Source organism: Phyllobates terribilis, unplaced genomic scaffold (genome assembly GCF_046119375.1).
Source record: "Phyllobates terribilis strain yellow unplaced genomic scaffold, ASM4611937v1 Scaffold_1__5_contigs__length_1240528914, whole genome shotgun sequence".
In the NCBI taxonomy this organism is placed as follows: domain Eukaryota; kingdom Metazoa; phylum Chordata; class Amphibia; order Anura; family Dendrobatidae; genus Phyllobates; species Phyllobates terribilis.
The window spans coordinates 429,573,301-429,599,031 of record NW_027362761.1 but is presented as its reverse complement, the minus strand read 5'-3'; positions in this window follow the sequence as shown (position 1 = coordinate 429,599,031).

Here is a 25,731-nt window from a genome sequence, read left to right as displayed (position 1 = left end):
TTCGACGAACAGTTCGACGAACAGTTCGGCGAACACACGGGTGTTCGACGAACCGAACCGAACTCGAACACTACGGGGGTGGCTCAACACTAGTCATCATATTGAATAAGTTGTCATTAGTATTGAACGCAAGTACTCACTACTTGAGTTTACATTGGGTACTCGGGTATGCAAAAAGTATCACGGGTGCTCGAGTGACATGCTCGAGTCCCCGCCCCTCATTTTTCACGGTTGTTAGACACCCAAAAAAAATGTGGGGACTGCCCGTGCATGGCAGGCAATCCCCACATGTTTTTTTGGCTGTTTAACAGCAGCAAAACATATGGGGCAGAGACGCGAGCATGTCACTCGAGCACCTGCGATACTCGGTGCATACCCGAGCACCCGATGCAAACTCAAGTAGCGAGCACTTGTGCTCAACACTAGTCGCTATATCATCATCATTTTTTTTTTTAGTTTTGAAAAAATCCCAACCCTAACACAGCCCTAACCCCAACCTTAATACAACCCTAACCCTAACACAACCCTACCCTAACCGTAACCACTAACCCTAACCGTAACACTAACCTTAATCGTGACCTAACCCTAGCACCACCCTAACCCTAGCACAACCCTATCCCTCGAGGTTTTTTTTATGCCATTCCGCGTGTGGTAAAATTGATAAGGCAGCTTTATTTTTCTGGTCAGTATGTTTACAGTGATACTACATTTATATTGCTTTTTTATGCTTTGGTACTGTTACACAATAAAAACTATTTTTAAAAAAATATTTTTTTTGCATCGCTTTATTCTGAGAGCTATAACTTTTTTATTTTGTGGCTGATGGAGCTGTATGGTGGCTTATTTTTTGCAGACAAGATGACATTTTCAGCGGTACCATTTTTATTTATATTTGTCTTTTTGATTGCGTTTTGTTCCATTTTTTGTTTGGCGGTATGATGATAAAGCATAGTTTTTTGCTTTGTTTTTTTTACCGTGTTCATTAAAGGGGTTAACTAGTGGGAAAGTTTTATAGGTCACATCGTTCCGGATGAAGCAATACCAAATATGTGTACTTTTCCTGTTTTGTTTTTTTTCATAATAATATTTATTTATGGGTAGAGAATACTTTTATTTTTTTGGATTATTATTTTTTTTTATATTTTTACATTTTTTTTCACTTTGACACCTTTTTTCACTTTTACTCTTTCCACTATGGGACTTTTGCTTTTTGCAGGCTGATCGCTTGCATAGCATAGGGATGTAGCAGCATCCTTATGCTATGCAGGCTGTCAGCCCTGCAGACACAAGTTAGATAGATCGTGCACTGTGCATGATCTATCTAACTTCCTGATGCCTGGTGACCCGGCCAAAGCTCTTGCCCCGCCCAAAGCTAAGTGTGCATTAGTGGAAGTATTTTTCTCAGGTCAAACCCATCACCTGGGTCTGCATGTGAGACTCTCTGTATTGACGGCTCCACCAGATCTACTTTCAACACTCACACAATGGGACTAGATGCTGTTTGAACAAAGGCTTAAAGCTCCTGAGATACTGATGAGATTACTGCAATGTTTGACACTTTACAAGTGAAATTAGTGTATAGAACCTGACAAGCAAGCAGAACATTAATAAAACACAGCAAGCAAATCTCTAATAAAACAATAATAATATCAACGGAAACGGAGCTACCTGCTGGAAAAGTCTCATAGTCTTTAGTAAGTGGGCAGCTACTCACATTCATAAAAACTTTCTGAAAGATGATGACTCCACAAATGAATTGTTGCCCAGGCATCCCTGTTCATTGAAAGCCATTACCGTTAACTACCTGTTGAAGCTATTTGAGAAAATGCCAAGGGGGTATAAAGTTGTCATCAGAGTAAAATAGGTGTACTTTGAGGAATCCAATCTGGTATGTTTCACACGTGTTTCTTTACTACTTGTGTCACTTTGTGGTTTTGCTGCCTTCAATCTGAATTTACTATGTACACATTCTATAAAGAACTAGGAATAGAATTGCATGAATCCAATCTTTTGACTGGTACTGCAGTGTACATCATCTCTATTTCTATGCTGTATTTCAATAAACACAGAATTATTTTATTGCATTATGCAAGAACTCCATAAAGAACGACTTGTGTGTTTCCCAAAAATGCTTAAAATTTATTGCAATTTTTACAAGCTTTTTGGACAAATAATGCTATGTGAACAGGCATTTAGTGGTGTGTCTTACTTTCCCAGTATTCTATGATATGGGCTTATACTTAAGCATCAATAATCACATATTAACAGAGGATTTCTAATCATATTTATATAAATGAACAAAAATATGGATCAGTGGTTTCTAATATTCTTCAATTCAGTTACATTTTTATGACAATGTCCCTTTAAGGTGATTTGCCCAATCAGCATGGGGTTGTCACTTTTTTGTCACATTTTTGTAATATTTTTCTTGCTTGTAAAATAATTATAACAAAGTCAATAAAATGTGACAAATATTTTTCCCCTAGAAGTAAGAAGAAATATATTGTCATTATGTTCAGCTGTAGTAAGTGCTGCTTGAACAAGCTGTGCCTGCTGTCATCTCTGGGGAATTGCAAGAAAAGTGTTTCGATATAATTAGAAAGTGACACAGTTCCAGTATTGACTCTAGTTAAAACACTAAAATATACATCCCAAGCTATACACTAAGAACTCATTCACACACACTTTTTTCTCCTTTTTATTTTTAAATACTAACATAAAAACATGAATTTAAGGTCATTTTTGTTAGCTTTTTTGCAAACATTTTTGGTAACTGTTTTTATTTTGTTTAATTTTTTTTGTCATTTTAGAAGCTTATTGGAAAAATAGTAGAAAAGCAATGTACCTTTCAGACGCGAGTACAATTGAAGCCTTGACCGCTGGGACAGGACGACGTCAGCAGTATGATCAGGTCTTGTTTTCATGCTGCTGATGTCATTCGCCAACACTGCAAAAAACAATGGTGGTAAGTGCTCCAGTGGGGCTGAAGACACAGAAGATTTAGTGTAATGGGGGTGGGGAAGATTTGAGGACACAGCTTGGGGAACGAGGAAGGGATGGGTGAGGACACAATATGGGGAGGGGGGAGAAATTTGAGGATACAGTATGAGAAGCAAAGGGGTAGATGGGAGGGCATGTATGAGGGGGACATGGGTACAGACAGTATGGTGAGTGGGTAGATGAGTGCAGACAGTATGAGAAGTGAAGGGGAATGTATGGGGACACAGAATGGGGGGATGGGTGTGGACACAGTATGGGAAGCGAGGGAGGGGGATAGGTGCAGATACAGTATGGGGAGCGAGGAAGGGGATGGGTGCAGACAGTATGGGGAGCGAGGGAGGGGATAGGAGCAGACACATTAAGGTGAGTGGGGGGAAGGGTGCGGACACAGTATGGTAAGTGTGGGGATGGGTGAAAAGTCATCATGGTGTTTGGACAAGATGAAGAAGAGAATGATTCCAAAGACAACGTCATATATAAGGTACCTGGATGTAAATTTTTTTTGTGATACTGACTAATTCTCATCAGTACTGTGGTCCGCAGTCTGATGATGACTGAAAGTAACAACTCCCAGTGTCTCCTTACCATTGTAAAGGACGTACTGGAAATTGTAGGTTCATGCAGTTGAAATGTATATGGGTCTGACCTGACATTACAATTGATGTACTGATGGTGGTCCTAGTGATGTATTCATGAACTGATGGTGGTCCTGGTGATGAATTCCTGTACTTATTGTGGTTCTTGTGATGTATTCCTGTACTGATGAGGGTTTTGATGCATCATAGAGTGTGGAAGACCCTCATACAGTTCGGAAGGGGGCTCATATACATTTTAGTTGCTACTGTTGGGGCCCCTCAAAGTGTGGAGGCCATTATACAGCATTGGAGCTAATGTGGGTTCCCTCATACAGTATGGGAGCTAATGTGGAGGCCAATATACAGTTTGGGAATTAATGTGTGGGCCATCATATAGTGTGGGAGCCCTCATACAGTATGGAGGCTAATGTGGGAGCCAAGAAACAGTTTGGGGACTGAAGTGGGGGCCATATAGTATGGGGACCCTCATACAGTATGGGAGCTAATGTTCAGGCCCTTAAAATGGGGACTACTGCGAGGACCATCATAAAATGTGGGGACTACAGAGGGGGGCATCATACAGCATGAGGGCTATTATACAGCTTGGTGGCTATTATACAGTGTGAGGACTACTTTGGGAGCATTATACTCTGTATTGGGGGAGCAGTAAGGACATTATACTATGTACAGGAGAGCTGTTGGCCCATCATACTGTGTACAATGGACCTGTGAGCCCATCATACTGTGTATAGAGGAGCTGTGAGCCCATTATACTGTGTATAAGTGAGCTATGGGTTGATTATACTGCGTATAGTGAAGCTGTGGGGGCATTATACTGCATATAGGGAAGCTGTAGGAGAATTATACTGCATATAAGGGAGCTATGGGGGTATTATACTGTGTATAGGTGAGCTGTGGGCCCATCATAAGACCGTCAAAGGTGCACATGGTGCATTATTACATGCTATAGGCAAAATGTGGACACTGTTTTCTAGGACACTTGCATAGGGCATTAATATTTTCTAGAGGGCAATTTTACCATCTAAAGGGCATTATTACTATATTAGGGGCACAGTGGTGTCATTATAATATGGGGCAGTAAGAGGAGCTCTGTTATTGTACCACACAGTAGGTACAGTAATAGGGACTAGTGATGAGTGAGCACTAAAATGCTCGGGTACTCGTTGCTTGGGTTCAGCAAATTGGAATACTAGGGTGCTCGACCCGAGCAACGAGCCCAATGTAAGTCTATGGGAAACTCGAGCATTTTTCAGGTGGCTCCCCCCGGCGGTCTGCAGAGGGCCTAAAAATTGCCCAAATCAATGGGAACAGTGCTCAAATGACATGGGAACAGCATGGGGAAGACCCCTGGAAGCATCTCTGACTCCCAGATCACTTTGGTCAGCAACGTGGTTAGAGTATTACACCACTTTTACGGACTCACAATAAAACATACAAAAACGAAACCAAAATGGATTTTCCTGGGAAATAAGTTAAGGAACATCCTTTCCAGAGTAATGCCTTGTATATAAGGCAAAATAAATAACCAAAAACAAAAATACTTCTCCACACCTCGGGCTATGTTCACACATAGCGTTTTTGATGTGTTTTTGCACTTTTGCATTACTTTCAACCAAGACAAATGCATTCACCAGGAAATGTCATTTTAACATTTTACAACCTTATCTGGCCATGTGATGTGTGAAACATCATCACACACATGCATACAGTGCTAAAAAGACACGGGAACAGCATGGGGAAGACCTCTGGAAGCATCTCCGACTCACAGGTCAATGCCTAAAAGTGTGCCCATCATAAGTGATCCTTGGAGCATGCGAAGATGCCTCCCGCCATGTACCTGTCGTTGCAGACTTGCAACAATCACCGTCCACATCCTTGTCCACTGCAGTGTTCAATTGTCCCTACCCCATTCCTTGGAATGCAAGTGCAAGTATGCAGGCAGCCACCCACCCACCCACAGGCTGCAATACTATACTGCCAAATTTTTGATAGCTGCTTGCACTTGAAATGTGGCCTTTTAGGCTCGTTGAGGCAGAAGCTTTTCACAACCTCATGCCGGCGGCGGCCGAGTGTCGGTACTCGGTTCCCAGCCGCCACTATATTTCCCGGTATCACCTCCGCCTTCCACAAACACGGGTCCCACAACATTACCTGTGCTCTCCCCAGTGCACTTACTGGGAAGGAATGCCTAACCACAAACACATGGACAGGTGAATGTGGCCAGGGACGGTACGGAGCCAGTCCACAACTTTTTTTGCTAAGAGTTGTATTTAGCTCGGTGAAAGGACTGGCATAGAGGGAAACCGTATGTACCCTGCGTGTCATTTCTCCCAGGGAGTCCTGTAATTGAGCTTGTTGTAGAAGCAATGACAGCCCGTCCAACATCAACTACCACTTGTCTGTGGTGCTTTGACACACACACACATCTTTCTTTGCGCATTTAAATTCTTGAATACAGAGTTGGACAATGGCCTGATCTGTAATGCGTTTTGAGAAATAACATGCATAAGCATGGCCGATCCACATTAGAAAAGCAGCCATAGAGTGTCCGGGAACCTTCCCCCACACTTTTCTTAGCCAGGGCTGCTTTTCGGCAGGGTTGGACGTGCCCACCATAGAACCGGAGACTCCTCCGGCGGGCCCTGGCTTCTCCTTCAGGAGAGTTCATAGTGCCGAGCTGAGGCCATGATGATGATAGAGGCCACCATCTGCTTAGTTTTCTGCTACTTGTAATGCAAGTGCAGGTATGGAGCCAGCCACACACACACCCACCCACAGGCCGCAACACTAAACTGCCAGATTTCTGGGCAACTCTTTGCTCTTGAAATATAGCCTTTTAAGCTTGTGAAGGTGGAAGCTTTTCAAAACTTCATGCCGGCAGCGGCCGGGTGTCCATACTCAGTCCCTAGCCGCCACTATGTTTCCCGGTATTGCCTCCGCCTTCCACAAGCACGGGTCCCACAACATTACCCGTGCCCTCCCCAGTGCACTTACTGGGAAGGACCGCTTAACCACAAACACGTGGACAAGTGAATGTGGCCAGAGACGGTACGGAGAAAGTACACACTGTAACATCCCTGGCGGCGTGCTTGCATGGCTTACCATCTCCCACAATGCAATACCGCAATCTTACCTATCTGGCCAGGCTGCACACTTTGCTCCAGTACCTGCTGTTTGTATGTCTCTTGTCTGCTGGCTTAGGGCGGCGGCGCTGTTGCTTCCTGATTCTTAAAGCTACAGTGTGCGCAGTCCTAGTGCGTCCCCAGCCTATTGCTGTGAGTCACGGGATACTTAAACCCCCTCCACCCAGTAGGAGGTGCCTGAGCAACACTTTCTTACAGTGTGTTCTGTGCAACTGTGAGTTTCCAGGTCCTGTCCTGAATCTCGTCTGTTGCCGCCACCGTGGAGGCTGAGTACCCAGGGCCGTTACCTGTATCTTTGACTTCGAGTCTGTTTCTGCCTCCCTGGGGGCTGAGTTCCCAGGCTTGTTCCTGTATCTTGTTCCCGTTTCACTCCTTGTCTGAACAGTGTCCTTGCTCGTTTCCTGTTTGTCTCTATGTCTGAACCTTCCCTTTTCCTGCAGTGTCTGAAGCTGCACCTAACTCCTACTCGTTGTCTCTGTACTTCTGCTGTGAGTTTTGTGTACGCTCACTTCTTCATTGTAAGTAGCTTGTGTTTATCTGGTTCTGCTTGTTCACCGCACCTGCGGTTTTGCCTTGCTCTGCTTGTTCACTGCACCTGCGGTTTTGTTCTGCTCTGCTTGTTCACCGCACCTGCGGTTTTGCTCTGCTCTGCTTGCTCACCGCACCTGCGGTTTTGCTCTGCTCTGCTTGTTCACCGCACCTGCGGTTTTGCTCTGCTCTGCTTGTTCACCGCACCTGCGGTTTTGCTCTGATCTGCTTGTTCACCGCACCGGCGGTTTTGCTCTGCTCTGCTTGTTTACCGCACCTGCAGGTTTTGCTCTGCTCTGCTTGTCTACCGCATCTGCGGGTTTTGCTTTGCTCTGCTTGTCTACCGCATCTGCGGGTTTTGCTCTGCTCAGCTTGTCTACCGCATCTGCGGGTTTTGCTCTGCTCAGCTTTTCTACCACATCTGCGGGTTTTGCTCTGCTCAGCTAGTCTACCGCATCTGCGGGTTTTGCTCTGCTTTGCTTGTCTACCGCATCTGCGGGTTTTGCTCTGCTCTGCTTGTATACCGCATCTGATGGTTTTGCTCTGCTCTGCTTGTCTACCGCACCTGGGGTTCCGTTCCTGTGTTCCAGTCTGTATTGTTCTTGATTCTGCCTGCGTTCCTACCTGCCAGTACCCGCCTGTCTGCATGCCAGCCGTGCCTGCCAGTGCCCACCTGTCTGCATACCAGCCATGCCTGCCAATACCCACCTGTCTGCATACCAGCCGTGCCTGCCAGTATCCTCCTGTCTGTATGGCAGCCTAACCTGCCTGTTCCTGCATTCCCTGGTGTGGGTCAACAGCTGTGACCGAGGTCTGACCTGGAGTAGCACCTGGTCCCTCTGCTCGGTTCCTCCCTGGTTCACGGAGTCGACTGAGCCGCCGTGTGACCTTGGTCGGACTGAGTTGATAATTAGTTACGCCCCTCCAGGCACTCCTCGGTTCATGGTCCAGTGGGATCACTAATCATGCTCATGCCAGTCAGTCCGGGCGCGAGCGTAACACACAACTTTTTTTGCTAAGAGTTGTATTTAGCTCGGTGAAAGGACTGGCATAGAGGGAAACAGTATGTACCCTGTGTGTCATTTCTCCCAGGAAGTCCAGTAACTGAGCTTGTTGCAGAAGCAATGGCAGACCGTCCAACATCAACTCGCATTTGTCGGTGGTGCTTTGACACACACACACATCTTTCTTTGCGCATTTAATTTCTTGAATACAGAGTTGGACAATGGCCTTATCTGTAATGCGTTTTGAGAAATAACATGCATAAGCATGTCCGATCCACATTAAAAAAGCAGCCATAGAGTGTCCGGGAACCTTCCCCCACACTTTTCTTAGCAGGGCTGCTTTTCGGCAGGGTTGGATGAGCCTACCAGAGAACCGGAGACTCCTCCGGCGGGCCCTGGCTTCTCCTTCAGGAGAGTTCATAGTGCCGAGGTGAGGCCATGATGATGATAGAGGCCACCATCTGCTTAGTTTTCTGTTACTTGGAATGCAAGTGTAGGTATGCAGCCAGCCACCCACCCACCCACAGGCCGCAGCACTAAACTGCCAGATTTCTGGGCAGCTCTTTGCACTTGAAATATGGCCTTTTAATCTCGTGAAGGCGGAAGCTTTTCACAACTTCATGCCGGCAGCGGCCGGGTGTCCATACTCGGTCCCCAGCCACCACTTTATTTCCCGGTATCGCCTCCGCCTTCCGAAAGCATGGGTCCCACAACATTACCTGTGCCCTCCCCAGTGCACTTACTGGGAAGAACCGCCAAACCAAAATCACGTGGATAGGTGAATGTGGCCAGAGACGGTACTGAGCCAGTACACACTGTAACATCCCTGGCGGCGTGCTTGCATGGCTTACCATATCCGACCATGCAAGACCGCAATCTTACCTATCAGGCCAGGCTGCACACTTTGCTCCAGTACCTGCTGTTTGTATATCTCTTGTCTGCTGGCTTAGGGCTGCGGCGCTGTTGCTTCCAGTTTCTTAAAGCTACAGTGTGCCCAGTCCTAGTGCGTCCCCAGCCTATTGCTGTGAGTCATTGGATACTTAAACCCCCTCCACCCAGTAGGAGGTGCCTGAACAACACTTTCTTACAGTGTGTTCTGTGCAACTGTGAGTTGCCAGGTCCTGTCCTGAATCTCGTCTGTTTCCACCACCCTGGGGACTGAGTACCCAGGGCCATTACCTGTATCTCTGACTTCTAGTCTGTTTCTGCCTCCCTGGGGACTGAGTTCCCAGGCTCGTTCCTGTATCTTGTTCCCGGTTAACTCCCTGTCTGAACAGTGTCCTAGCTCGTTTCCTGTTTGTCTCTATGTCTGAACCTTCCCTTTTCCTGCAGTATCTGAACCTGCACCTAACTCCTACTCGTTGTCTCTGTACTTCTGTTTCTGAATTTTGTGTACACTCGCTACTTCATTGTAAGTACCTTGTGTTTATCTGGTTCTGCTTGTTCACCGCACCTGCGGTTTTGCTCTGCTCTGCTTGTTCACCGAACCTGCGGTTTTGCTCTGCTCTGCTTGTTCACCACACCTGCGGTTTTGCTCTGCTCTGCTTGTTCACTGGACCTGCGGTTTTGCTCTCCTCTGCTTGTTCACCGCACCTGGGGTTTTGCTCTGCTCTGCTTGTTCACCGCACCTGCGGTTTTGCTCTGCTCTGTTTGTTTACCGCACCTGCGGTTTTGCTCTGCTCTGTTTGTTTACCGCACCGGCGATTTTGCTCTGCTCTGCTTGTTAACCGCATCTGGAGGTTTTGCTCTGCTCTGCTTGTCTACTGCATCTGCGGGTTTTGCTCTGCTCTGCTTGTCTACCTCTTCTGCGGGTTTTGCTCTGCTCTGCTTGTCTACCGCACCTGGGGTTCCGTTCCTGTGTTCCAGTCTGTATTGTTCTTGATTCTGCCTGCGTTCCTACCTGCCAGTACCCGCCTGTCTGCATGCCAGCCGTGCCTGCCAGTGCCCACCTGTCTGCATACCAGCCATGCCTGCCAATACCCACCTGTCTGCATACCAGCCGTGCCTGCCAGTATCCTCCTGTCTGTATGGCAGCCTAACCTGCCTGTTCCTGCATTCCCTGGTGTGGGTCAACAGCTGTGACCGAGGTCTGACCTGGAGTAGCACCTGGTCCCTCTGCTCGGTTCCTCCCTGGTTCACGGAGTCGACTGAGCCGCCGTGTGACCTTGGTCGGACTGAGTTGATAATTAGTTACGCCCCTCCAGGCACTCCTCGGTTCATGGTCCAGTGGGATCACTAATCATGCTCATGCCAGTCAGTCCGGGCGCGAGCGTAACACACAACTTTTTTTGCTAAGAGTTGTATTTAGCTCGGTGAAAGGACTGGCATAGAGGGAAACAGTATGTACCCTGTGTGTCATTTCTCCCAGGAAGTCCAGTAATTGAGCTTGTTGCAGAAGCAATGGCAGACCGTCCAACATCAACTCGCATTTGTCGGTGGTGCTTTGACACACACACACATCTTTCTTTGCGCATTTAATTTCTTGAATACAGAGTTGGACAATGGCCTTATCTGTAATGCGTTTTGAGAAATAACATGCATAAGCATGTCCGATCCACATTAAAAAAGCAGCCATAGAGTGTCCGGGAACCTTCCCCCACACTTTTCTTAGCAGGGCTGCTTTTCGGCAGGGTTGGATGAGCCTACCAGAGAACCGGAGACTCCTCCGGCGGGCCCTGGCTTCTCCTTCAGGAGAGTTCATAGTGCCGAGGTGAGGCCATGATGATGATAGAGGCCACCATCTGCTTAGTTTTCTGTTACTTGGAATGCAAGTGTAGGTATGCAGCCAGCCACCCACCCACAGGCCGCAGCACTAAACTGCCAGATTTCTGGGCAGCTCTTTGCACTTGAAATATGGCCTTTTAATCTCGTGAAGGCGGTAAGCTTTTCACAACTTCATGCCGGCAGCGGCCGGGTGTCCATACTCGGTCCCCAGCCACCACTTTATTTCCCGGTATCGCCTCCGCCTTCCGAAAGCATGGGTCCCACAACATTACCTGTGCCCTCCCCAGTGCACTTACTGGGAAGAACCGCCAAACCACAATCACGTGGATAGGTGAATGTGGCCAGAGACGGTACTGAGCCAGTACACACTGTAACATCCCTGGCGGCGTGCTTGCATGGCTTACCATATCCGACCATGCAAGACCGCAATCTTACCTATCAGGCCAGGCTGCACACTTTGCTCCAGTACCTGCTGTTTGTATATCTCTTGTCTGCTGGCTTAGGGCTGCGGCGCTGTTGCTTCCAGTTTCTTAAAGCTACAGTGTGCCCAGTCCTAGTGCGTCCCCAGCCTATTGCTGTGAGTCATTGGATACTTAAACCCCCTCCACCCAGTAGGAGGTGCCTGAACAACACTTTCTTACAGTGTGTTCTGTGCAACTGTGAGTTGCCAGGTCCTGTCCTGAATCTCGTCTGTTTCCACCACCCTGGGGACTGAGTACCCAGGGCCATTACCTGTATCTCTGACTTCTAGTCTGTTTCTGCCTCCCTGGGGACTGAGTTCCCAGGCTCGTTCCTGTATCTTGTTCCCGGTTAACTCCCTGTCTGAACAGTGTCCTAGCTCGTTTCATGTTTGTCTCTATGTCTGAACCTTCCCTTTTCCTGCAGTATCTGAACCTGCACCTAACTCCTACTCGTTGTCTCTGTACTTCTGTTTCTGAATTTTGTGTACACTCGCTACTTCATTGTAAGTACCTTGTGTTTATCTGGTTCTGCTTGTTCACCGCACCTGCGGTTTTGCTCTGCTCTGCTTGTTCACCGAACCTGCGGTTTTGCTCTGCTCTGCTTGTTCACCACACCTGCGGTTTTGCTCTGCTCTGCTTGTTCACTGGACCTGCGGTTTTGCTCTCCTCTGCTTGTTCACCGCACCTGGGGTTTTGCTCTGCTCTGCTTGTTCACCGCACCTGCGGTTTTGCTCTGCTCTGTTTGTTTACCGCACCTGCGGTTTTGCTCTGCTCTGTTTGTTTACCGCACCGGCGATTTTGCTCTGCTCTGCTTGTTAACCGCATCTGCAGGTTTTGCTCTGTTCTGCTTGTCTGCTGCATCTGCGGGTTTTGCTCTGCTCTGCTTGTCTACCTCTTCTGCAGGTTTTGCTCTGCTCTGCTTGTCTACCGTACCTGCGGTTCCGTTCCTGTGTTCCAGTCTGTACTGGTCCTTATTATGCCTGCGTTCCTACCTGCCAGTACCCGCCTGTCTGCATGCCAGCCGTGCCTGCCAGTGCCCACCTGTTTGCATACCAGCCGTGCCTGCCAATACCCACCTGTCTGCATATCAGCTGTGCCTGCCAGTATCTGTATGCCAGCCTAACCTGCCTGTTCCTGCATTCCCAGGTGTGGGTCAACAGCTGTGACTGAGGTCTGACCTGGAGTAGCACCTGGTCCCTCTGCTCGGTTCCTCCCTGGTTCACGGAGTCGACTGAGCCGCCGTGTGACCTTGGTCGGACCGAGTTGATAGTTACGCCGCTCCAGGCACTCCTTGGTTCATGGTCCAGTGGGATCACTAATCATGCTCACGCCAGTCAGTCCGGGTGCGAGAGTAACAGTTTGCTCAGGCCATGGTTCCCGTTGAGCCCCACGGCCCTTCGCTCTCAGAGACATTTGAATCCTTGTCTGGCGAATACGTGCACCAAGGAAAAATTTTTTCGCAAGCTGAGGTCCAGGCGATTTACGCACCAGCCCAAATGGAGCTATCAGCACTCGTTCCTGCGGATCCGCCACGGTACTATGGGGATCCAAAACGAAGCCGTGCATTTGTGGAGCAATGCATGCTGCATTTCATATTCTATGCTCACTATTTTCCTACCGATCCGGTTAAAGTAGCATTTCTGATGTCCTACCTAGCTGGTGATGCCTTGAAATGGATCACTCCCCTATGGGAAGCATGGGATCCTATCGTCTCTGACCTTCATGCCTTCCTGGTGGCCTTTCTAATGGTCTTCAATGACCCTAATCCTGAAGCTTCTGCTAAAGCTTCCCTTCTCAATATCCTGGAGCAGCCCCGATGGGTGATGTGTGTAGGTAGCCTACCAGTTCTCCAGCCTGAAGAGACTGCTGCCAACACAGAATCCACACAGGATGACAATGCTACACAGAATACTTCTCTTCCCAACCTCAAGAGGCAGTCCAGACGTGCAAAGGGTAGAGGTAAACCGTCACACCAGGTTCTGTCCTCCCAAAGACCTCCTGTTCCCCAGCCTGTAGAGACAGCTATCTGCACAGAATCCATGAAGGATGACTATGTTCGTCAGGCAAAGCAGAGGTCAGAACTCAGTCACAAAAACAGATTACGGTCCTGCTGCGGTTGTTTGGGATCCCCTGACGGTCTTTGTCCAGCGAAGGTGGGAGAATCCCAAGACATTAGGCCTGTAGGAGAGGCTGCCCTTGGCATTAGTGTTTTCTCTCCACAGATGACCATGACTGTCTCCGTGGCAAGTGAAGGCCTCGGATTAACCGGAAGTTTCAGGCTTAAAGCCTTGAAGAGTCGGTGTCTGATTCCCGTCCGACAACTCCAGAAGCCGGTTTGGGCATTGTCAGCGGAAGGACGAGCCCTACTCAGAAAGAGTCAAAATATGTCTGTACAAAATAAGCCCCAGATTGGAGCATTACACATGAAAAAGTTCACATTCCAGGTGCTGTCTGGTTTACCGACAGGTGGTCCAGAGCCGAGAGATCTAGTGCCCGCTCAGGTCTGGAGATGTTGCATGGTGTTTCCTGGGGGACTGCTGAGGTACAAGGTGTGTCCAGTTTCCATATCTTCAGGACAGTCAGCAGTTTCTTCTTCTTCTTCACCAGATCTGCTAGCCGCTGACTCACTGTGCACTGAAGTCTCCGTAGGAAGGGAAGCGGAGGCATTGTCCCCACACAGTCTCGACGATTGTATCAATGATCTGGGTTTAGGCACCGCCCCACCTCGCAGACGTGTCATCTCAGAAACCAGACTGAAGTTGGTCCCTAAGCAAGGATCCTCCATCTCTAACAAATCTGGCAATAAGTCCATCAAGGCGGTGGCTATCTCCAAGTCTCTGCACCCCTCCAACCAGGCGGAGGACCTCCAGTTGCCTCCTGAATCCTATCTGATAACAAATGGAGAGAGACTTTTCTTCACCCTGTACCTGGTACTTCGCCCACTTCATCCAGTAAGCTTGGAAAAGTGTACGTCAAGGCGGTGGTTACCCCCGAGTGTCTGCAGTCCTCCAACCAGGCGGATGACTTCCAGTTGTCTCCTGAATCCCCTGGGGTGCTATCTGATAACAAATGGAGAGAGACTTTTTTTGCACCCTGCACCTGGTACTTCGCCCACTTCATCCACTAAGCTTGGCAAAGTGTACGTCAAGGCGGTGGTTACCCTCGAGTCTCTGCACCTCTCCAATCTGGCGGAGGACTTCCAGTTGTCTCCTGAATCCCCCAGGGTAATACCTGATAACAAATGGAGACAGACTTTTCTGCACCCTGTACCTGGTACTTCATCCACATCATCCAGTCAGCTGGGCAAAGTGTATGTCAAAGCGGTGGTTAACCCTGAGTCTCTGCACCCCTCCAACCTGGTGGAGAACCTCCAGTTGTCCCGTGAATCCTTTGGGGTACTACCCGATATTAACAAGTGGAGAGAGACTTTCCTGTGTCCTGTTTCTGGTGCTTCACCCGCTCCCTCTGATGCTGAGGATGGCTCGATGGGAGGAGGCATCCTGGTCACCAGGATGGTGAGACCAGTTTCGTTCGCTCTAGTGGTCAGAAGAGGTAATCTTCTTGAAGAGAAGGATCAGCCTCTAAATTCTCTGCAGGAAATCCTAGCTGGCTTGAAGAAGAGGGGGCGTAAAGGGGGGGGGTACTGTAACATCCCTAGCGGCGTGCTTGCATGGCTTACCACCTCCCACCATGCAAGGCCGCAATCTTACCTATCAGGCAAGGCTGCACACTTTGCTCCAGTACCTGCTGTTTGTATGTCTCTTGTCTTCTGGCTTATGGCGGCGGCGCTGATGCTTCCTGATTCTTAAAGCTACAGTGTGCGCAGTCCTAGTGCGTCCCCAGCCTATTGCTGTGAGTCACTGGATACTTAAACCCCCTCCACCCAGTAGGAGGTGCCTGAGCAACACTTTCTTGCAGTGTGTTCTGTGCAACTGTGAGTTTCCAGGTCCTGTCCTGAATCTCGTCTGTTTCCGCCACCCTGGGGGCTGAGTACCCAGGGCCGTTACCTGTATCTCTGACTTCTAGTCTGTTTCTGCCTCCCTGGGGGCTGAGTTCCCAGGCTCGTTCCTGTATTTTGTTCCCGGTTCAGTCCCTGTCTGAGCAGTGTCCTAGCTCATTTCCTGTTTGTCTCTATGTCTGAACCTTCCCTTTTCCTGCACTGTCTGAAGCTGCACCTAACTCCTACTTGTTGTCTCTGTACTTCTGTTTGTGAGTTTGGTGTACACTCACTACTTCATTGTAAGCACCTTGTGTTCATCTGGTTCTGCTTGTTCACCGCACCTGCGGTTTTGCTTTGCTCTGCTTGTTCACCGCACCTGCAGTTTTGCTTTGCTCTGCTTGTTCACTGCACCTGCGGTTTTGCTCTGCTCTGCTTGTTCACCGCACCTGCGGTTTTGCTCTGCTCTGCTTGTTCACCGCACCTGCAGTTTTGCTTTGCTCTGCTTGTTCACCCCACCTGCGGTTTTGCTCTGCTCTGCTTGTTCACCGCACCTGCGGTTTTGCTCTGCTCTGCTTGTTCACCGCACCTGCGATTCTGCTCTGCTCTGTTTGTTCACAGCACCGGTGGTTTTGCTCTGCTCTGCTTATTTACCGCACCTGCGGGTTTTGCTCTGCTCTGCTTGTCTACCGCATCTGCGGGTTTTGCTTTGCTCTGCTTGTCTACCCCATCTGCGGGTTTTGCACTGCTCAGCTTGTCTACCGCACCTGCGGGTTTTGCTCTGCTCTGCTTGTCTACCGCATCTGCGGGTTTTGCTCTGCTCTGCTTGTCTACCGCATCTGCGGGTTTTGCTCTGCTCTGCTTGTCTGCCGCATCTGCGGGTTTTGCTCTGCTCTGCTTGTCTACCGCACCTGTGGTTCCGTTCCTGTGTTCCAGTCTGTACTGGTCTTTATTCTGCCTGCGTTCCTACCTGCCAGTACCCGACTGTCTGCATGCCAGCCGTGCCTGCCAGTGCCCACCTGTCTGCATACCAGCCGTGCCTGCCAATACCCACCTGTCTGCATACCAGTCATGCCTGCCAGTATCCTCCTGTCTGTATGCCAGCCTAACCTGCCTGTTCCTGCATTCCCCGGTGTGGGTCAACAGCTGTGACTGAGTTCTGACTTGGAGTAGCACCTGGTCCCTCTGCTCGGTTCCTCCCTGGTTCACGGAGTCGACTGAGCCGCCGTGTGACCTTGGTCGGGCCGAGTTGATACTTAGTTACACCCCTCCAGGCACTCCTCGGTTCATGGTCCAGTTGGATCACTAATCATGCTCACACCAGTCACTCCGGGCGCGAGTGTAACACACAACTTTTTTTGGTAAGAGTTGTATTTAGCTCGGTGAAAGGACTGGCATAGACCAGTAATTGAGCTAGTTGCAGAAGCAATGGCAGACCGTCCAACATCAACTCGCATTTGTCGGTGGTGATTTGACACACACACATCTTTCTTTGCGCATTTAATTTCTTGAATGCAGAGTTGGACAATGGCCTGATCTGTAATGCGTTTTTAGAAATAACATGCATAAGCATGTCCGATCTACATTAAAAAAGCAGCCATAGAGTGTCCGGGAGCCTTCCCCCACACTTTTCTTAGCCAGGGCTGCTTTCCGGCAGGGTTGGATGGGCCTACCAGAGAACCGGAGACTCCTCCGGCGGGCCCTGGCTTCTCCTTCAGGAGAGTTCATAGTGCCGAGGTGAGGCCATGATGATGATAGAGGCCACCATCTGCTTAGTTTTCTGTTACTTGGAATGCAAGTGCAAGTATGCAGCCAGCCACCCACCCACAGGCCACAACACTAAACTGCCAGATTTCTGGGCAGCTCTTTGCACTTGAAATATGGTCCGTCCACAACTTTTTTGGCTGAGAGTTGTATTTAGCTCGGTGAAAGGACTGGCATAGAGGGAAACCGTATCTACCCTGCGTGTCATTTCTCCCAGGATGTCCTCTAAAGCTGCTTGCAGTTGAAATGTGGCCTGAACGTTACTGCTGGTACTTTTCTGTGGGAATTTTCTTGCCTCCTACCAGCCTGGAATATTTCCAGCAAACTATGGTACGATGCCATGGTATTACCAGTAGTGAAGCCATCCCCAATTTCCTTCTCAGGAATTTTATTTGGTAGACTGAGTGGCTGCCCAAATACATTTTCTCACAAAGGAGCTGAAGATAGAGTGGCAATAGATGCAAGTTTCTCCAGCCTGTTAGATATTAGAGGGTGAACGGCAGCACATTGGATCAGTGGTTAGCACTGAAGCCTTGCAGCACTGGGATCCTGGGTTCAAATCCCAGCAAGAACAACATCTGCAAGGACTTTGTATGTTCTCCCCATGTTTGCATGTGTTTCCTCCTCAGTAAAAAAGCAGTCATAGAGTGTCCGGGAACCTTACCTCACAATTTTCTTAGCCAGGACTGCTTCTGAGCAGGGATGGACGGTCCCACCAGAGAATCCCCTGGTGTGCCTTGGCTTCTACCTCAGGAGAGTTCATGATAGCGCTAACTTTGCAGCTGCTATGGGGCTCTTGAGCGGGTGAGAAAGGTTAGCCCTCAGAATCAAATCCTCTGGTGGGCACAATGTTTTTCAATCTTAAACAGCTTCTCAGTGGGAGTTGTATTTCACCACAGCCATATTCTTTAGCTCGGTGAAAGGGCTGGTATAGAGGGAAACCGTATCTACACCGGCTGTCATTTCGCCGTCACCAGGTTCCGCCCATTGTCCCACATGACCATGCCTGGCTGTATGTTCAGCGGTGAGAGCCACAGATCAGGCTGCTGTATTATAGTTACATAGTTACATAGTTTATAAGGCCGAAAAAAGACAAGCGTCCATCCAGTTCAGCCTATTTCTTGTGCACTGCAGCTATTCCGCTATTCCTATACCATGCGGTATAGGCCAATTTACATCATTGAGGAAAAATTCACTTCCCGACACCAATCTGGCAGTCAGATTAAATCCCTGGATTAATTAACTAAGCATAAGATGTAATTTTATTGTTCTCAAGAAAGGCGTCCAGGCCTCTCTTGAACTCATTAAGTGAGTTGGACATCACCACTTCCTCTCCCAGAGAGTTCCAGAGTCTCACGGCTCTGACCGTAAAGAATCCCCTTCTATGCTGGTGCAGGAACCTCCTTTCCTCCAGACGCATAGTGTGCCCCCTCGTCTTTGTCACCATCCTTGGTATAAACAGGTCATGGGAGAGATCTCTGTACTGCCCCCTGATGTATTTATACATGTTTATGAGGTCTCCCCTAAGCCTTCTCTTTTCCAATGTAAATAGGCCTAATTTTGCCAACCTCTCTGGGTATTCTAGTCCCTCCATTCCCTTTATTACCTTAGTCGCCCTCCTTTGTACCGTCTCTAGCTCCAATATGTCTTTCCTGAGCACCGGAGCCCAGAACTGTGCACAATATTCTAAGTGCGGCCTTACCAGCGCTTTATACAGAGGAAGAACAATGTTCTCATCATATGCCCCTATTCCTCTTCTGATGCATGCCATGACTCTATTTGCCTTCGCAGCTGCTGCCTGACACTGGGTACTCCAATTTAATTGGTTATTAACCAAGACGCCCAGGTCCTTCTCCATGTCAGATTTCCCCAACGGTTTCCCATTTAATATGTATGGGTGACTGCTGTTTTTCTTTCCCATGAGCATGACCTTACATTTATCGGCATTGAACCCCATTTGCCATTTTTTGGCCCAACTCCCCAATTTATCTAAATCCTCCTGTAGCTGTGCCCTATCCTCATCTGTATTAACTACTTTACAAAGTTTAGTATCATCTGCAAATATTGCTATTTTACTATGCAACCCTTCCACTAGATCATTAATAAATATATTAAATAATATAGGGCCCAAGACAGACCCTTGAGGCACCCCGCTAGTAACCCTGACACACCCTGAGCTTACTCCATTGATAACCACCCTCTGCTTTCTATCACTCAGCCAGCTATTTACCCACTTGCACACATTATCCCCCAGACCAAGCATTCTCATTTTATATACCAACCTTTTGTGTGGCACAGTATCAAACGCTTTGGAGAAGTCAAGGTATACAACATCCACTGACTCTCCCCGGTCCAGCTGTGAGCTCACCTCCTCGTAGAAGGCGATCAGGTTTGTTTGGCAGGAGCGATCCCTCATGAATCCATGTTGATATTGAGTTAGACAGTTATTATCATTAAGATATTCTACAATAGCATCTCTAAGAAATCCTTCAAACAATTTACCCACAACAGATGTTAAGCTGACTGGTCTATAGTTCCCAGGGTCACTTTTAGACCCCTTTTTGAATATTGGTACCACATTTGCTTGGCGCCAGTCTAGTGGGACAGTCCCTGTCCATAAAGAGTGCTTGAATATAAGATACAGCGGCCTGTCTATCACATTACTTAATTCTTTTAGTACCCGGGGGTGTATGTCATCTGGGCCTGGTGACTTGTCTATTTTGATATTATTTAGGCGTTTCTGAACTTCCTCCTGGGTTAGGTGGGTGATATTTAGCGGAGGGTTTACTTTATCACTCTGCATTTCCTCCGATAAATTGTTTTCTTTTGTGAAAACAGTGGAGAAGAAGCTATTGAGTAGGTTTGCTTTACCCTCATCGCCCTCTATGATTTTACCCAGGTTATTTTTCAATGGGCCAACTCCATCAGTTTTAATCCTTTTACTGTTTATATAGTTAAAGAACAGTTTGGGATTCGTTTTACTTTCCTTGGCAATTAGTCTGTTTTTCATTGCCCTCTTGACTTCCTTATTTAGCCACATTGGCTTCCTCCTATTCCTAGCCCTTTTATTCCCATAAGGTATGTACCTTCTACAGTGACTATGTAGGACTGTTTTGAAAATTTCCCATTTTCTATCCGTGCTCCTATTACTGAACATACTATCCCAGTCTATAAGGTGAAGGGCATCTCTTAGCTGATCAAACTTTGCCCTCCTGAAGTTCAGTGTTTTTGTGACTTTCAACAACTCTGCCACGCTGGGCAGTTTGTCAATTAAGCATTAAGCATGTTATCTTCAGCACAGTCTGTTGCCGCTTGGCCAAGGCTTTGCTGCAGTGCTGTCAGCTTGTGACGGATGTGATCATTTCAGAGATGAAGGAGGAGGTGCATGAGCTGAACAATGTGACTACATTGGTGACGCTGTTTTTTATACTAAAGAAAGATCCTATTGTTTTGTTTTTTTTTACGTTATTTTTTATGACAAATGCATTCACCGGGAAATGTCATTTTAACATTTTACAACCTTATCTGGCAATGTGGTGTGTGACACATCATCAGACATATCCTTATTTATGATGGAGGGACTCTGAAAGTCATAAAGCCTATTTTTACAGGGACATCAGACGGCCCTTACTATTCTTAAAAGGCCAGCAGTCGGCCGTAGCTATTGTTAGAGAGCCATCAGCCGGCTATGCTTTGTTGTTCCCATTATTAACAAGTGGGTCTCCTATACTGTTATTGCGTATCCAGTGACTGCAAGGGCTGCCAAAAATTTGGACGTAACCCAATGCCCCTTTGAAGAGACGTAGAGGAGGGTCTCAGTAAAAAAAATGTTCCAATTATAAAGAAGCGGGTCTCTTATAGTGGTAATGCCCATGCTGTGACTGCAAGGGCTGCCAAAATTTGGGAACAACCACACTAAGAATTTAAAGACACATGGAGCAGGGCCACAGTAACAAGGTACGACATGTTCCCATTAGAAAGGAGACGGTCTGCTATACAGTTATAGGGTATGCAGGGAGTCCAACGGCTGAACAATTTTAGGAAAAACCCCACTAAGAATTTAAAGACACACGGAGCAGGGCCACAGTAACAAGGTACGACATGTTTCCATTAGAAAGGAGAGAGTCTGCTATACAGTTATAGGGTATACAGGGAGTCCAACGGCTGACCAATTTTAGGAAAAATCCCACTAAGAATTTAGAGACACACAGAGCAGGGCCACAGTAATGACAAATTCCCATTAGAAATGAGAGAGTCTCCCATAGTGTTGGCCTATGCAGTGAATGCCAGGGCTGCCAAAAATTTGGAGGCACTTCAATGCCCCTTGGAAGAGACGTGGAGGAGGGCCTCATAAAAAAATGTTCCCATTAGAAAGGAGCGGGCCTCCTATACTTGTAATGCCCATGCACTAAGTGTATGGGCTGACAAACATTTACCCCTGGGTGGTATACATGAACATACTGTATAAAAAAAAATTTCACGGGCATCATAAACACCCTTTAAAAATTTTTTGTGGGTGTTGCATCACGGACCATGGTCACCTTGGTGATATGGTGGTGGAGGATGAGGAGAAGGAGGAGGACAAGAGCAAATAGACAAAATCAGGAAGCATATACCCATGTCTGGGTGTGAAAAGGTGCATGGGAATACACCTCCCAAGAAAAGACACTGGATTTGAGTTTATGTTACGCTGCTATCATTTGGTGGTGTTGAGAAGTCTGGCCCAATCCAGTCCTTGTTCATTTTTATAAGAGTCAGCCTGTCAGCATTTTCAGTTGACAGGCGGATGCGCTTATCAGTTATAATTCCACCAGTGGCACTAAAAACCCGCTCTGATAAAACGCTGGCGGCAGGGCAGGCCAGGACCTCCAAGGCATTGAGAGCCAGTTCATTCCATGTATCCTGCTTGGATACCCATTAATTATAATGCACAGAGGAATCACGGAGGACGTTGGTACGGTTGGCAAGGTACTCCCTCAGCATCTTCCCAAACTTTGCACTCCTTGTGAGAGTACCCCGCGCCTCAGGGCCTGTGCGATGGGAGGGTCTGAGAAAACTCTCCCAGAATTTTGACAGTGTTCCCCTGCCTCTGCTGGATTGAAGTTGTGTCTCTCTTGCCTCTACTCCTTGGTTTTCCAAAGAAGTGTGCCCTCTACCGCCAGCGTTTTCAGGTGGGAATTTTTTTAATAGTTCTGCAACAAGGGCCTTCTGGTACTGCCCCATTTTTGTAGACCTGTCAGCCTCAGGAATAAGAGATATAAAGTTCTCCTTGTAGCGTGGGTCTAGAAGTGTCACCTACCAGTAATGACTGTCACCCAAAATTTTGAGAACGCGAGGGTCATGGGAAAGGCAGCGTAACATAAACTCAGCCATGCGTGCCAGACTACTAACAGACAAGGCTTCCGTGTCCTCACCAAGAGGTTGACTGACCATGCTTTCCTCCTCCTCCTCCTCCTCTCTGTCCTCTGGCTATCCACGCTGAACAGACGGTATGACAGCTGTGCTAGTAGTCCATCTATAGTGCATGAAACAAGCTCCTCTCCTTCCTCCTCCTCTTCCTCATTGTCACCCAATCCACGTTGGGATGAGATGAGGCTTGGCTGTGTGTAATCACCCTGTATGGTTCCTTGCTCCATCTCATCGTGCTCCGCCTGCAATGCATCCTCTTTGATTGTGAGCAGAGAGCGTTTCAGAAGACAGAGAAGCGAAATGGTGATGCTAATTATGGCTTCATAGCCGCTCACCATCTTGGTGGAGTCCTCTAAGTTTTGGAGGATGGTACATATGTCTGACATCCATGTCCACTCCTGACGTCTTATGTGTGGCGTCTGAACTGAATACCGACGGCCTTGTTGATGCTGGTACTCAACAACTGCCCTCTTCTGCTCACAAATCCTTCCCAACATCTGCAGTGTAGAGTTCCAATGCGTGGGGACATCACACACCAATCTGTGAGCCGGAAGCTCCAAACACTGCTGAAACACTGCTAGGGCGGCGGAAGCTGTAGCTGACTTTCTAAAATGGGCACACAGGTGGCGTACTTTAACAAGCAGATCCGGCAGCTCTGGGTAGGATTTGAGAAACTGCTGAACCACGAGGTTAAACACATGGGCCAGACATGGTAAGTGTGTGAGCTCGCCTCGCCTCATAGCTGCCACCAGGTTCCGGCCATAGTCACACACGACCATGCCTGGCTGTAGGTTCAGCGGTGTGAGCCACAGATCTGCCTGCTCTTTTAGAGCTGTCCACAACTTTTCAGTATTGTGCGTTTTTTTAAGCTAAGCATATTAGCTTCAGCACAGCCTGTTGCCGCTTGGCCGAGGCAGTGCTGCAGTGTTTCCAGCTTGTGACTGATGTGGTCATTTCAGAGACAGAGGCTGAAGAGGAGAAGGAGGCTGAGGAGGAAGGGGTGCAGGAGTTGTAGACCAGGGGGGCAACCCTGATTGACCTAGGGCCCGCAATCCTTGGCGTCGGGAGGACGTGTTCCGTCCCAAGGTCAGACTGGGTCCCGGCTTCCACTATGTTAACCCAGTGTGCCGTCAGCGAGATGTACCGTCCCTGTCCGCAAGCACTTGTCCACGTGTCCGTGGTTAGGTGGACTTTACCGGTAACCGCGTTGTTGAGAGCACGGCTAATGGTTTGGGACATGTGCTTGTTTAATGCGGGGACAGCACACTGGGAGAAATAGTGGTGGCTGGGGACCGAGTACCGAGGGACAACCGCCGCAATCAGGTTGCGGAATACTTCCGTCTCCACGAGCCTAAAAGGCAACATTTTGAGCGCAAGCAGTTGTGAAATGTGAGAATTTAGCAGTGTGGCCTGTGGGGCGTTGGCTGCATATTTGAGCTTGCGTTCCAAGACTGGGGTATGGACAACTGAACGCTGCACTGGGAAAAGGACATGGACGTGCTTCCTGATGCTGCTACTTGAGAGTGTGAAACCACAGGTGCAGGTCAAGAGGCGTCTTCGCATGCACCATGGACAGGGGATTGGCTTGCATGCACAACAGCGGAAGATGCAATGGTGCCACTCGCAGACATTGTATCTGGACACTGGGTTTCGGCCCACAAAGTCTGGTGCTTTGCTGCCTTGTGCCTGATCATGCTGGTGGTGGTCAGGCTGGTCGTTTTGCCACCCCTGTTGATGCTGGCCTGGCAGGTGGTGCAAATGGCCTTTTTGGGGTTATCGGCAGAGTCTTTAAAAAACAACCAGACTCGGGAAGACCTAACAGTTGTACTGGCAACTTCCTTCGTGTTGGTGTTACGCGGAACGGTTGCCTGCCTTCTGTCTGCGGCCACCACACTGCTTCTTCCTGCCTGTTGGGGTGCTCTGCCTGCCTCCCCCTGTGTGCTGCTGTCCTCGCTCTGCATGTCCTTCTGCTAGGTTGGGTCAGTTACTATATCATCCACCACCTCGTCTTCCACGTCCGCACCCTGGTCCTCCTCCTGACTTTCTGGCAATTGTGTCTCATCATCGTCCACCTCTTGTGACACTTTCCCACCGTCGCCTTCGTGTGACCGTGGCTGCTCAAATATTTGGGCAACGCTACACGCGATCTCCTCTTGCCCCGCTTCAAGTGGACCGGGCGAGAGGCCCGAATCTATAAATGGAAAAGTGAACAGCTCTTCAGAATGCCCAAGTGTGGGATCAGTTGTCTCTGGGTACTCGGCATGGTGGGAGGAAGGAGGATCAGGGTGAGGAATATGCAGTCCAGACTCACGGCTACTGAGACTTGACCGTGTGGAAGACAGGGTGGTGGTGGTGGCTAAGTGACTGGAAGCATTATCCGCTATCCAACCAACAACCTTTTGACACTGCTCTGGGTTCAATAGTGGCGTACTGCGGTCCCCTAGAAATTGGGACAGGAAGGTCAGGCGAGAAGATGTGGGTGTTTGTTGTGGCACAATTTCGGCTTGCCCACGGCCTTGTCCTTGGCCTCTGCATGCACCATTAACATCACGTCCAGTTCCCTGTCCCTTGCCACGTGCCTTGCCCATTTTAAATGGAGGACAGTATCTTCCACGCTCACTACAAATGACTGAGTTTGGGGCGAACTTATATGTGATCCGTGAGAGAACAGAGTTTTAAATACCTGGCCTGTAGGTAAGTAGTTTGAACAGCAAACTGCGGTGAATTGCTTCAATGACACACTAAAGGAAATTTTTAATGGAGGCCAGAAATGGCAGTATTTTCTGACAACGTATATGTGATCCGTTTGACGGAGAAAACACAGTTTTAAATACCTGGCCTGTAGGTAAGTAGTTTGAACAGCAAACTGCGGTGAATTGCTTCACTGACACACTTAAGGAAATTTTTAATGGAGGCCAGAAATGGCAGTATTTTCTGACAACGTATATGTGATCCGTGTGACGGAGAAAACAGAGTTTTAAATACCTGGCCTGTAGGTAACTAGTTTGAACAGCAAACTGGTGTGAATTGCTTCAATGACACACTAAAGGAAATTTTTAATGGAAGCCAGAAATGGCAGTATTTTCTGACAACGTATATGTGATCCGTTTGATGAAGAAAACACAGTTTTAAATACCTGGCCTGTAGGTAAGTAGTTTGAACAGC